At 46.4% G+C, this 13,707-nt stretch overlaps 1 protein-coding gene across 2 annotated transcripts in view; it reads right to left on the reverse strand.

Annotated features, from left to right (window-relative positions):
• The window catches only part of SPTBN1 (spectrin beta, non-erythrocytic 1), a 123,086-nt gene that overhangs the window by 54,403 nt on the left and 54,976 nt on the right, over window positions 1-13,707 (reverse strand). The gene's annotated exons all lie outside the window — the stretch shown is intronic.

A 13,707-nucleotide genomic window follows, 5' to 3' on the forward strand; every position in this document is an offset into this window, starting at 1 on the left:
TATGGAATAAACCTGGAGTATAGATTGCAGACTTGCATGCTGCTCATGTAAGCAGCTTTCTCAAGGTGTGAAGAGGTCAGCCATAGAGCTGTGATGTAAAAGCCACTTTGGACTGATCAAAGTGCCCAGTAGTTAGCTCAAGAATTACCATCCATCACAGGAAGAACAGGGCAACTTCTGCTCTCAAATACATATCAAATCCACAACAGATCCCTTGAAACAGCAGAGGTCTCTTTGGATTAGTACAGGTATAAAAGAGCAGAGAACAAACTTCTCATTTATTTCCCCTTTCCCCCATTACAGTATTTGATTGCAGATTCAGCATTTGTAACTGTATTTACACAACATCACGATGAACTTTTCCATAACTGCATGTTTGAGGTAGACTTGCATTTATTTTAACCATGGAAAAATGGCCTCTTTCCACATTCTCTTCCCAGAGTCTTTCACAATTACTCATACATGAAAACACTGCATATGAGAGCTGTCTTAGTGTACAGGTTCACTACAGTACACATTAATTCAGAAACTCCTGAACAGCTATCTGCCAAGCTGAGAACTCTCAGACAGAAAATTTTAGACATCTTTGTGGTTAAATTCTTTTGCCAAGGGCTTTGGATGAAGCCTTTCCTTGTTAGCAGAAAGTCATTTCATTGAGCTGGGAACTACTACAGACCAAATTTATCAAAACACAGGTGCTCAAACTTGAAATCCTAAGTCCATAATTAGACCTACAAATGAAAGCAGTTGGCATTTCCAAGCAGCTGAGCATCTAAACCTCCTACAAGTCTCTTTAATGCTGTTGATGCATTCAGAAACAGGACATACAGACTTACAAATCTTAAACGAAAATGTAACATGTCCAACCTGACAACTTTGAGTGTGCTGCTCCAAATACAGAAAATGCCAATGACAGTGCAGAGGAATGCAAAGTTTATGTCAGACTGCACAGAGTTCCAGTGGATGCCCTCTTGCATAAGACAGCACATGCCCACTCGCTGCAATGCACTTCTACAGAGCGGGGGGGTATGATCATAGAATCATAAAGGTGGGAAAAGATCATCATGTCCAGCCACCAACCCGCCCCTACCACATCCACTGCCCACGTCCCTCAGTGCCACATCCCCACGGCTCTGGGACACCTCCAGGTGACCCCACCACTCCCTGGGCAGCTGTGGCAGTGCAGAATCACTTCTGGAGAAGGAATTGTGGCTAACAGCCAACCCGAACCTCCCCTGGCACAACGTGAGGCCATCCCCTCTCGTCCTACGGCCGTTCCCTGGGAGCAGAGGCCGACCCCGCCTCACACAGCCTCCTTTCAGGTCATTGCAGAGAGCAGTGATGTCTCCCCTGAGCCTCCTCTTCTCCAGACCCAACAGCCCCGGTTCCCTCAGCCGCTCCCCATCACATTTGTGCCCCAGACCCCTCACAGCCCCGCTGCCCTTCTCTGGACACGCTGCAGGCCCTCGGTGTCTTTTTTGCAGTGAGGGCACAGCACTGAGCGCAGCACTCGAGGTGCGGCCTCACCAGTGCCGGTGTGAATGGACGCTCACCTCCTGCTGCTGACACAAGCCGGGGTGCTGTTGGCCTTCTCGGCCACCTGGGCACAAAGCTAACAGCCCTACAGCCTTTACCTCTGTGCAGCTTGCGAGCCACTGCCCCACGGCTGCAGCACTGATGTGGCCAAAGCGCAGGGCTTGACCCCACCTTGTGCCTTACCAACTACAGCATCCCACTCATGGGACTGCAGAGAAGCAACAAAAGCCTGATGACCAAGGCATCAGCTGAGGACAGAAAGCTGGGAAATGAGCCCAAGGAAAAAGAGCATTAAGGAAAGAAGTAATATAGAAAACAGTGGCAAGGAGGAGGGATCTGAGAGCAGATGAGCGCTTCACCTGTGGTTTATACAAACCCCACCCAAGATTTCAGTTCCTCCCTTGCATTTCTGAGTTTACTCTTGCTATTTAGCCATGTGGTAGGAAGTGATCCAAAGCTAATGCACTGAAACTGTCCCACATGTAACAGCTCTTACCCAGCTATACATTAAGAAACTAAAGTAAAAGCTGCAGCATCTTCTAACCATGCCGCAATTCACACCAGTGGTGTTACACCACAGCTACTTCAATCTTGGACCAAAGGAAAAAAAAACAGCATTTCTGACCAGTGGAACTGGTCATCTTTCCAGGCAGTGATTTAAATGCAGTATCGACTAACCCTAAATATATTCCTTCTGAACTGTTTATAGCACATTCTTGGTTATATTGTATCCCCGTAAGTGTTTGCCTACCAATGCTTTTAGTTGCAATATTTCTTGAAATGAATGAGTCACAGCACTAAAAACCTTGTAATGGTTGGTGCTTTTAAAAGAAAATCCCAATAGAAATTACCATGTCCCTTTATCAGCTCCAGTGGATTAAGCAAGCCCCAGAACAGCTCAGCAAGTTTATTTAATCACTGCACAACCATAACATATTCAGAGTTCCCTGTGGTTACGTTCATCTTGAAGAGAAAAATGGGTAGACAGTGTCCTAAAGATAAAGTTGGACACAGAAAATATTAGATAAACAAGAAAGCTATCAGATATCACTATGAAGCTATCCATTAAAAAAAATCCTTGGTCAAAAGCTACGGCTACCAATAATCCCGCCCCCCTAATTTAGATCACAAGAAAAGCAATGGGTGGGAAAAGAAGAACATCCATGTGTTTTTAATAAAAGATGAAGGATCAAAGCCTAATTTCAAACAGAAAGGACACAACGTAGGAAACAGAGTGACATGCCGTGTCAGGTTGTGAAAACCTTGGTGCCGTTCCATTAATTGGCAGCAACGTAGGATTTCTGTTGTTGAGACAGAGTCAAAGGAAGGCACCAGAGAAGCCGAGCGAGGGCAATGCTTGCAGTGGGGCAGGACAGTCCCTCCATGCATGGCGCCAATGTGGCCAGGGGCCCCATGGCTCTCCACAAAACCTCCCCACCCCAGCATGACTTCATGGCCCTACGAGGGGACATGGCCATGCAATCTCCAGGCAGTGGGGACCCAAGGGTAAAAGCCTGAGAAAGTTCAGGAGAGTGACTCCTTTCCATATGTGCTGCCTGAGCATCTTTAAGCACGCCAACTTCTTGGTGAGGGAGAGGGTGGGAACACTCCCTGTCCAGCTGGGGGGCCTCAATGCCTCGGTAGCTCGGCACCATTATGTGTGTTTCCTTTAGTCTAGTTCACATACAGCTGCTGCCTCTCCCCTTTTACCTTCCCGTTTCCTCTGTGTCTCTTTCTGTGGGCCTCTAGTTCCTGTTTACAGCAGAAGTTCAAGGGTTCGGTTGGTTTTTCTGGCCCCTCTGCTCCCCACCCTCGCTCTGGTCTCCTCACACCTCATCCCCACCCACCCTCTGCGGAGCAGCCTGCTCCCCGCTCGTGCTGCAGACAAAAATAACCTCCACGTCCCCTCAGAGACAACAGCTTCAGCCATTCCAGCACGTCTCCACACGCTGAGCCTGCTGCTGCCTCTCCTCGTGTGCCTGAGCAGCTCAGTTGGCTGCTGGGTCAGGTGCTGGGCCCAGGCCCTCCCCACCGATGCTTCCACGATGTGGCAGGCAGCGCGTTTCGAAAACTGGCTGACTGGGGCTGGTTGTGTTTAAATCTCTCCTGCTATATGGCAATTTCTTCTACATGCTGTTTCACAACGACTGCAAGTTTTTGCAATGCTTTCGCCATCCCTTTCAGACCCATCAACTGTATTTTCCTGCTGTGTAATTTCAGGTCATAGCACGTGCAGAAGTAAAACTGGTGCAGTTCTGACACGGAATACAACTACAGCTATTTCAACACACAGTGCTATACAAAAACCTGTATGTACCCCAGGAGCCAGGTGCACCCATGAGTGACAATACCAGAGATGGGCTCTGAAGCACTATTTGTGCACCTCCTGTGACCGTTTTGACAGATGTCCTTCATTCCTTCCAAACCACATGTTTAGGTTTTGAAGATTAATTAAAACTAGAGGATACGGGTGGGGCTCCAAGCAGCCTACAGCTTGTGAAAACATTTGTTTCCCAAGGGTAAAGAGAAACATACGACATGCAAAACATGCACAGCAGGAAAACGGAAGGGGCTCTAACAGCAGTATTGATAATAGAGAATCCAACTTATCTTGAAGCAACACTAGGAAGGAAATTTCCTTTATGCGGAAACCCTCCTGACAATACCGCTAGCACATGGCAGCTTGCAAGCTCCAGCTCTGTGACCGAGATAAATCAAGGACCGACTTTGTTTAGAACTTCAGTAAATAAGCTGGAGTTTGTTCCCCAAAATCCACATAAGCCAGGCCAGGATGTCAAGCAGCCATCCAAGCCCCTTTTCCACCACTTCTCCCTCTACTAATTCAGTGAGGAAAACACTTGACCCAAATGTAGTCATTTTACTGCTTTGACTGACCCACCCGAGTCACTGCAGTGAGAGCAGACCGTGGGCTCCATCTCCTCTCTGTTCCACATGCTGAGTAAACAAAACAGTTTGGGCCAGAATAATGGAGAACTTGTAATAAATGCCTCGCCAAATGCATTGTTCCAACGGCTGGCTGAGAGAAGGACAGGCTGCTCCTGCATGCCAGAAAGTGCTATCAGCCCCAGCCCTTTCTTGACACCACCACTAACCGCTCTCGTGGCAAGGGTTACATGTGCGGCCGCTTGTTTGCTATAAACAGCCTCCAGACACTCTGCTCCCTTCCATACCGGTCAAACCACATTTTCAACACTCTGACCTTGAATCCGTTTAGAACTGAATGGCAAGTATGTTTGGTGCTCACCGCTGCCAGCCCAGCACAGGTAAAACAGCTTTCAGAGTGCAAAAGCTCCTGCCAGCACCTGCATTGTAAACGCCTCTGCACCCCATCTGATAAGCAGTGGAGTGCTCTGAAATGACCTGAATAAATAGAGAAATAAGCGCATAAAAGGGAAGCCAAAAGCAAGAGTGAGTGCCAGGACAGTCCTGGGTGCTCGCTGTCCTGGCCAAGCCCAGGGTTTGGAGGCACCACAAATTCTCCCCACTGAGCCCCACTTGATCTGTGCAGGACCGGTGTGTGTGGGTCCCTGTCACACCTCGAGCAAGGCAAAGTAAGGATCAATTTTAATTCTTAACTGCAAATGCTCGACCTCCTGCAGGTTTAAATCTTCCTTCGTTCCATGCTGGAAGTGATTTTTCTGGCTTATTATTTTTTCACTACAGCAACAAACGCAGCCAGCGTGCACCCTACATGAAGCATTGCTAAACACATACTGACTCAGAGATCAGATGAGAGTTGCTCCAGGCACTCCACTTCTGCTGATATTCAATATCCACAGCTTCCCTGAATTCCTCAGATCGTAACCTCGGCTAACTGTGCAGAGAGAGAAACAGAGCTTTCTTTCACAGGACAATGTTGCCATTACTGTAGGCTTTCAGGGTGCAGGATATTGCTGTGTGTTTTCTCAAAGATGTGAGGATATGGAGTTCAGCAGCCACCAGTCTCACAAATCCCAGCCTGGAGGTTTTCACCCACTGGCAGTGCTGTGGGAACAGAACAACGTTGGCAGCTCCCATCCCTCGCATATCTATGCAAGACAGAGGAAAGCTGGGGACTCTCAGGCTGCCCTTTCTAGGCACACCACAGCTCAGCAGGGTGGCAGGGCCTGGCTGCAGGTTGCCGAGCTGCTGCAGTGCTAAATATGACACTGAGGGGGAAAAAAACACCTCTATGTGCCTGTACTGGTGCAGCTAAGGAGAGAAACATCAGCCTGGAGAAACACTCCCTCCCAGAATGATGGACTTTCCACTCTGTCACCTAAGTGCTGCGGCAGTGAATGTGGCCAGAAGCCTACAGAGAACAACAGATAAGAACTGCAGTCAGATACCAGTTAGACATACAGAGTCTGCAATAAAATGTATGGGAAGAGATCTGCAAAAAAGAAAATGATGGAAGGAAAAAGGATCGCCTGGCCAGGAGAAGGGCTACTAATTTCTTAGAGGAATGGGAATGAAATGAGCTTCTCACAACATCTGAGTGCCCAATGGCCATTTCCCCTTCAACAGAAAGCCAAGAGAACTGAACAGTGGATGATACTTCCCTCCAGCTGCAGATTGTGGGTTAGGACCAGAGGCAGGATAGGATGAAAATGGAAAGAAGGGAGATGAATGTAGGAAATAGAGGTTGGTAACAACACAAGCATGCAGAGGCAAGCAACTGTGCAGAGCGAGACCTGCAGGAAATAAGCCTGCGTCCTGTGCAGGCAGCATGGCTGTGCTACATGTGGGGCTGGTGCTCCCAGGTGAGTGTTAGAACACAGCATCTCCTCTGGCTTTCTTCAGATTGTTTAACACAGAGGAATGATGCTGCTGATGATGAAAGTAGCCTGTGTTTGCTATGGTTATTTATGGTGCAAAATAGTCTTTGGTGTGACTCCCCAGATAAAAATGGTGAGACTATGCCAGATTCTACATGCTCGAACATGACTTAGACAAGAACTTGAATGCAAATATGAAAGATGACAAAGCAAAGAGGTGATTCTGTTTATACCATGTTTAGCTGGTGATTTTTGTTGGGAGCAAAATCCTTGCTGCGTTCCCAGCCCTTCCACATGGAGATGATTGGTCAGAGGGCCGGGCTGTGCACAACACGCCATTCTCTTTTACTAGGAAGCACCAGCCAGCTTCTAAATCCTATTAAATATCTACCCTTCTCTATTAAACATTACAGCCAGCATGTGACTACTTTCACTGCTGAAAATGCTCTGAAAAAGAAAAAAGGGAAAGCTACATAATGCAGCATGTGGAAAAAAAAAATTCTACTGTTTTCTCTTTGATGTCACTAACCCTCCCTGGAACAATGAAGCGATGCACAGAACAATGTCCGGGAGCCAGCCAGGCGTTACGGGGCTGGGAGGGCAGCTCCCCCCATTGTCTTTATTTTTACACAGGGTTTATGGCATTTTGGTGTCAGCAGTACAAAAATAACCCTTCCGAAAGCCAGCTTCTGATTCACGTAGAACGATTGTGTCCACCTGCAAAAAGGTGCTGTGAAGGCTCCCAGAGCCAAGTAAGCGAAACACAGAAGTCATCTGGGTTTAGCAGATTAAACTCAGCTGATTTTTTTTTAATTATTTTTAATTCTGACAACCAAATTGACGTATTTAAGCAGATTTGGAGAGAATACGTGCTCAGCTCTCCCTATGTTGGCATAAATCAGCAAACTGCCCCTTTAGCATTAGATAGACCAGTACCTCATCTTCATGCTGCATTTGGATAAGTACATTAATCATGTTTTTACAGCAAAATAACAAAAATAAAGTGGAATAAAGACATTAACTTTGTGGCCTAAGGAGTGCTGAATACGTAGCTCAAATGGAGATCATTTAGAAAACAGCATGAAAAATACCTCAGTGTTATTTGTATTGAAAATAAAAGGACACAAATGCCTTATTTGATGTGTTTTGCTGCCATTTTCTCTCTTTGCACAGCAGACAGTTCTCTTCTTCAGGAGTATGGAAAAAGCGTTGGCTGCCCCAAGCTGCTGGAATTCCCACAGAACAACGACCAGCCTGAGGTCACGGAACTATTTCAAGCACATACAGTCTTGTGGGGTCTTTGCAGTTTCCTTTAGAAAACATTATGAGCATAATGCAGGGAAGTGCCAGGGTTTTTCTGGAAGGGGGCACTGCTGTTATTTTTAATTCATGCCCAGTTCACTGGCTGAATAGCACTGGGAGCAAGGGTGAGGGCAAGGCTTGGCACACACAGAGAAGACAATGGGCACTCAACTACGTAAAGTCCGTCTCATTTCCTCCTGTGCCTAGCAAGCCCAGCAAATGAAAGTATTTTTCCAGTGCATTCTACTTGTTTAGAGGAAGAAGAATGAAGGTAGGATGAAGGAGTGTTGTGTTTTGCTTTTTTTAAAGATTAACCCTCGCTACAGTTGATGCAACAATTCTCACACAAGAGTAAGAGTAACCGGCTGTTTCTGCAAAACAACTATGTGGGCAGGCTGGGATCCTCCTTATCTAGGTATTTGGAAATACGAAATTATAACTGTTAAGCAGAGGTGAGTCAGTAAGGGCAGGGCTCTCAAGACGAGGAACTGGATCCTGACACCCATCCCTTACTGAGCAAAGCCAGGTGCAGCAGGGACAGCAGCTCGCAGGGTGCACGGAGCACGGCAGCTGACCTGCTGCTGGTGCAAGGCTGAGTGTGTGCAGGCAAGGCGAGCTCCGAGGCCTCGGCCAGGATGGTGTTCAGATAGCAGCACGGGGCTCACCGTGACCGGGCCTCACCAGCCTTGGGATATTCACACCCCTGCTGGGCAAGACCCTAAGCAACACTCAAATTGCCACTGCTTTCAAGAGGTTTGTCGGACCTAATAAAACTCCTCATGTCCTTTCCAAGCCAAGGAGTTCTGTGATTCTGTGAATTTTAGCAAGCTTAAACAAACACAAGCCAGAAAACGAGCAGCTAGCATTCCCATGCAGTCCCACTGAGGGATTCCAAAGAGCTGCAGGTTCTTTTCCTTCATCTGAGGCACAGGCATAGACGTTACGTAGAGTGAAATGTCAAAGCTGTGCTATGTTTTCACCGTGCTCCTTTAAAACCTCACTGCAGTCAAGATGAAAGAAAAGCCAAACCTTTGTTGGTTTCATGTTTAAATCTAATTTCACCTTAATGACAGAAAACCATGAATAGAAAATAAATAAATCTATGATGAATGCATTTCGTCCTCTCAAAATATTAAATCTGAGTGCTAAGAGATGTTATCATTATAATTAGTTGCTGTTAAATTATAATTTTCATTATCGCAGAAATATTTTAAATGGAAGAACACGTATTTAAACAACCACCGTGTTGATCAGGGATTAATAACAGTTCCAGTTTAACAGGCTGATTTTATAGCCCTGCTGAACAATGTGCTTAGTTCATCCAGTTGCCATGGTCACAGAACAATTTATTATTGGTAATTGCAGGCTGTAGCGCAGAGGCAGCCGCACTGCGCTGCACTGACGGCTTTGAAGGAAAGCAGCAGTGCCACAGCTAAGCCAGGCCATGGCTCAGCATGCTGCATGGAGAGCTAAGCTAAAACCCCAGAGGCACCCCCACAAGGAAAGCAGGAGGCCTGACACCCATAAAGACACGGTAAATTACGACAATTACTGTGTAACTGAAGGAACCAAAGGTATTTATAATGTGCAGTTATTTCTAAGAAGGGAGTTTTAAAAATGAATGAAATTTAATGAGATTTAAAACAAACTGCTAATAAGAAGCATTAGAGGAAAAACCCCTAATCTTCTCTTGCTCTAATCTGCAAACCCATCATGCAGAGCTCCTGCTGAGTCCTGGGGTTGTTGTTTGAGAACAGCAGAACTTGTGCCTTCACCTGTAAAGCTCCAGAAAATGGAACCTCAGCTTTAACACAAACACACATTCCAGTCAGTCACTCTATATATTAAAGCTCTTCTTTAACAAATCCACACGTTAATTAAGAAAATAAGAATCTGTCTTTTCGTGCCATACTTGCTCTCTTGTGACTTCTGAGGTACAAAGCTGCACATAAATTTTAATTCCTCACCTCAAAATTTTCCTGCCAGCTTGTTTGATTCTGATCCAAAGGTCCTTCACTGATCTGCTTTGGTGGAACAATGGGGCATGTTTAAGCAAAATCATGTAGTCTTTGGAGTCATGCGAGAGCAGGGGGAAGAAAAGATACATAAAATACAGTATAATTTGCCCATAGAATAACTTTCAAAGCAATAGCAGGAAAATGCAAAAACTCCCTCTGTTTGAAACTCTAGATGATCTCTGAGATCTAAAAGGTGACGCAAATTTGAAGGAATTCGTTGAGTAAAATTACACTTTGAACATCTTAAATATGCATCTTCGTTCAGAAACATCACTTGTTTTTCTAGTCTTACAGTCGACTCGTGAGTCGTTCTGGATTGTGCAATGCACTGACTAGGCAAACTGAAACGCTCTGCATGGGTACAAAGGTGCAGCTTCTGTGTAAGTTATCTGTGAGAACTCCCAATAATTTCCCTTCACTTCCTTTAATTTTTTAGCACAGTTTAACTGCCAAACATTATCAGATCAGCGCCATCCATGGAAGAAGCACCCAAACACCCCAAATGACTGACGGCCTTCAATGCACTGCAGTGGGCTCTGCACTCTGGCCTCTTCCTCCTCAAAAACACACTGTTGTGAATTTTACCCAAAAATAATCCTATGCACCTTCATAGGCAAATTGCACAGAGATGCAGGTTATACACAGGCAGTTGTGAAATAATGTAACTAATATAAAGGCTGGAAACTCACTGAAATCCAGCAGGACACAAGGACTACAGAACGTGAAAATGCATCAGTGGCATCTTATGCAGATTGCATGCACCTTATTTGTGTGTTCCCAAACCAGCACGGTGTTTTCCGGATCTCCAAATGTACAAGCACATTTCAACTTCACTCAAATGCACAAGAATAAGCTCCACGAACACATATGAATCTAAACTGAACTGCAGCTAGTGCCACAGAATTGTATTTAAACTTGGCAACACGTGCTAAACTGGAGAGCTGACCTGCATGGCACCAAACCCAAGAAGGTGGTCTGGTGTTAGGTAGCTCACATGTGTACAGCTGAAAACTCTCCTAGGAAACAACTGCAATGGGCCACACTCATGGAGAGTGGAGAAGAGGTGGAGGACAGCCTGTGCCCAGCCACTGACCAGGTGCTGCAGAGGTCATACGGTGACATTTCAGTTGGTCATGCAAAACAAAGAGAGGAAAAATCCCTTTTTGGCTGCTGCTTTGAGCTGATACAAGAGGCAGGTGCTGGTCCTTGTCCCACCACAGCCAGCCCAGAACACAGCACAGCTCTGTGCTCCACCCCCTCTGGAAGGCACCCATCACATGCCCATGGGGACTTCATAATATATCCTACCAGGCATCTTTCTTTATTTTATTTACTTTCTTTGGAGTGAAAGGAAGCATGGAGAGAGAAGAGGATTCAATAATACATGAGTAGCAATGGATTTGTGGAACGAAATGTGCCACAGCCTCCACATCTCTGGCTGTGAATCACTTGCATGAGGACTGCAGCAACAGCCACAACCAACCATGTCTTGCACAAGAATCTGTTAGAAGCTGCTGGGTCACCAAGTGCACATGTGGAAGGGACACTGGCCAGGATGTCACCTGGGGCACTGCTGGGGAACAGCCTAGAGGTATTTCCAATTTTCTGCAATGGCTTTCTTGTGCTGGGAGCAAAATACCACTTGTCACCAGGTAAGATCATGAGGACAAAGTACAGCTCACATCTGCCAGGTGAGTGAAATTGGTGGGGAATGCAAAGAAGGAATGGGAGCAACTCACCTCTAAGGAAGCAAATGTGATCCCCACCATCGTGGCTAGAATGTTTACTGACACCCTTCCCTCAGACTTTGGGTTCAAGATTGGAGCCTCAATCAGTGATCCCTCATCGATGTAACTGAAGACGTGCTGAGTATTCATGGTCTCCTCCACACCTCCAGCCCCAGCAATGGGCCTGGCCTTCTCCTTCTTTAATCTGCTTGTGATGCTGAGCACTTAAAGGTAGGGTTAGCTCCCCAGTGCACAAGAACAGAGCAGAGGTCAGAAGTTCAGGATCAAACCAACGTTTCTAGACACCTCCCCTGTGCATTCAGAGCAGTACAGAATTGTCACTCCATAACGAATATTACTCATGCAATCAAGGTACAGTCACATCCGCAATTTCAGAGCAGTCACTTTCATTATATTGCCAGGCGAAGTGGAAAGGCTGAAAGGAGGAACACACCCTGAAAAAAGGGCAGTTGCACTACCAGAGTAAGTCAGTTTCCCTGGAGATAACCATGGAAAGATATTAAACGAGATGCAGAATTAATAATTACCCAAAACAAACTATAGTTATCTGACTGCGGATGACACAGCCCTATTATCACTCTCCTGTTTTTCCTGGAAACAAATCACATTCAAAAACGTGGAAACACTGCTCGGGCACAACAAACACCATGAACTGGACTCTTGGTGTTTTTTGGTGAGGGAAGAGGAAGTCTGAACCCAACAGACGATGTCAGCTTGGAGAAGCTGAACCCACAGAGGAGTTATCTGAGAACGAGGGAGCAGCTTCATTACCCTCAGTGGGGCTCAGATCAGCAGAGAAGCGGCTCTGCAGATTTCTGGAATGCCTGCCAAGCCCTTGAGATACATTTAGATATCTTTCTTAAAGCAGAGGGCTTTTACTGAGCAAAATCTGGGCAGCCAGCATTTCTTTTGTTCAGACTCTTAATCTCTTCGCAACAGGGCACTGTTTCACTGTTTTGCTGAATCCTCACAGACATGAGGGCACCCCTTGTTTGTGAACAGAGTGCGGAGGTAATGCAGCTAATTGCTGTACCTTGGCACCGCACTGCTCAGCGTCTCTTTTGCATCTAATTCTCTAGGGATTCTACCTAAAAACTCCATTCTGACAGAACCAAAACAGACATGAGAAAATCCCTAACAAAAAAGCCAGCCACCCAAACCCAAAGCAACCCTTCAGAATGTTTGCCATTGTGACAATCACTGAAGCAGTGGCACTTTCTGCAAGCAACAACAAACGTGATTTCTGTGCAGTGCCATCTGGGACCATACTACTTCTGTTTGCTTACACAGGAAATACATAAAACTTCCAAATGAGAAATCATATTTGTGACCTTCCTCCCTGACCTTGATACAGTTCTGCTGTGCAGGACTGACTATTGACAGTGCACACATCAACTAGAGGACTGACCTCATGAGCAACTCACCATGTACACATAACTCGGGCCATGCTTCCGAGATTTCCAGTTCCTAATGCTTATGAACAAGCCCAGCTTGACTGAACATGGCATTATATCTACATTCCCAGCAATCCCATGAAAAGGCCGCTTGCTAATGTCAGACCTTTCACAAGACCTTTGAGAAGCCATGAACATGGCCTCTAGACTATGCCACAATTTGTCCATGCATGTCTGTTCAGCTGCACTGCTCTCCCCGAAAACTGAAGGGCCTTTTTCTTTCAGCTTCTTTCTAAGTGAAACAGTGGGGCATTCAGCCCGGTCGGGGAGAGTGGTTAATATTAGTTTGGCTACAGTCGTTCTCCTTCAACAAAGGAGGCTCTTAGCCCGGGATACCCGCGTTCCAGCAGCAAGTGCACAAGGGCTTTGTGTTAACGTGGGCTCTCCCGGCCACCGTGACCTTAGGCTCCACATCAAAGTCACAAGCATGAGTGGTCACCGTCCCGCTTGTGTTTTCTCCTCTGAAAGAAATGCAAGGATTCCGCTCTATGCGTTTATAAGAGCGACCAGCAATGTTAGACTGTCCTTGCATGCCCTCCGTAACTGCACTCGGGGTATTGCAAAGGACAGTAAGGCCAGAACTCCTTTGGGTGCTAATCCAGCTCCATTCAGTATGGGAACGGGATGCCATGTTGAAAACCACATCAGGAGAAAAGCCCTCCTGCTCCATTGCAGGGAAGCACAAACACCCTGCATGCCAGGCCACTCCTTCTGCAGCCTGCCCACCAGTGACCCTTCCCACAGCAGGAGGCTGCAACAAGATGATCTTGAAGGTCCCTTCCAACCCAAGCCATTCCAGGACTCTATGACCCTCTGCTCAGCAATAGCCAACACATTTCACGCAGGGAGAGGAGCTGCTTGCTAACACCTA

Source organism: Meleagris gallopavo, chromosome 2, assembly GCF_905368555.1.
Source record: "Meleagris gallopavo chromosome 2, MGAL_WU_HG_1.1, whole genome shotgun sequence".
NCBI lineage: Eukaryota > Metazoa > Chordata > Aves > Galliformes > Phasianidae > Meleagris > Meleagris gallopavo.